This window comes from Herpailurus yagouaroundi, unplaced genomic scaffold (assembly GCF_014898765.1).
Source record: "Herpailurus yagouaroundi ecotype Mexico unplaced genomic scaffold, PumYag 28, whole genome shotgun sequence".
NCBI classification, from domain to species: domain Eukaryota; kingdom Metazoa; phylum Chordata; class Mammalia; order Carnivora; family Felidae; genus Herpailurus; species Herpailurus yagouaroundi.
The window spans coordinates 162,412,959-162,414,039 of record NW_024412376.1 but is presented as its reverse complement, the minus strand read 5'-3'; positions in this window follow the sequence as shown (position 1 = coordinate 162,414,039).

Genomic DNA, 1,081 nt, shown 5'->3' with positions numbered 1-1,081 from the left:
GGGAGGAGGGGACAGAGGGAGGAGGGGGACAGAGGGAGGAGGGGGCAGAGGAAGAAGGGGGACAGAGGGAGGAGGGGGACAGAGGGAGGAGGGGACAGAGGGAGGAGGGGGACAGAGGCAGGAGGGGGACAGAGGGAGGAGGAGGCAGAGGGAGGAGGGGGACAGAGGGAGGAGGGGGACAGAAAGAGGAGAGGGGCAGAGGGAGGAGCGGGACTGAAGAGGGGGACAGTGGGAGGAGGAGGACCGAGGAGTGGGAGGTATGGAGGACACGCGGAGGAAGGAGGAAGTTCCGACTCATGTGGGACCAGCAGGGTTCAGGTTTGTTCCCAGGCACCCTTGCGACAGAGCAGGCTCTCACCCTGAGCAGCCGCGTGTCTCCGAGTAGGACGGGAGGACACGCGCTCGCTGACCCAGACTTGCAGGACTGCAGGCCCGCTGTGCCGGTGAAAACCCAGAAGCGAACCCGACTCTGACTTCAAAGCGGACCTTCCAGTCTGCAACCATGCTGCTTCCCCACGAAAATCCGCGCCCGCCCGTGTCTCTCACGGGCTGTGTCGTCCCCGGGTTACAGATGGTGGACGGTGGCGGAATCGGGGGTCCTCTGTGCAAGCGGCCTCACATGCCACGCGGGGAACTGCACTTTCCCGGGTGTGAGCTCACTCGGATAGCCTAGTGACGGGTCTACGGACACAACGCGCTCTGTCTCGCAGAGGCCAGCACGTCCGCCGGGAAGGGTGGGGGGAAGCTCATTCAGGCGCCCGCCTAGCAGGTGGACCTGGCAAGTATCCAGGGGGATGGCGGCATCTCTCGGGCCTTGCATCAGTGCCACAAGATTCTTACCTCGTACCGCACAAAAGAAAACCCAGAGGAGATCCTGGGGGGCTGAGCAGCTCGCCTGTGACGCAGGCAGCAAGGCGGGAGCCAGGACTCGGGCCCTGTTCCGGTGGCTTTGGAAGCCCACGGTCCCGGGGCGGCTGGACTGAACCCAGGACTCATCCCCGCAGGGGGAGCCCTTCTTGCCGTTTACTTTTATACGCACCGGGGTCTTTAAATGAATGAAAATGCTGGAGGAAACACGACA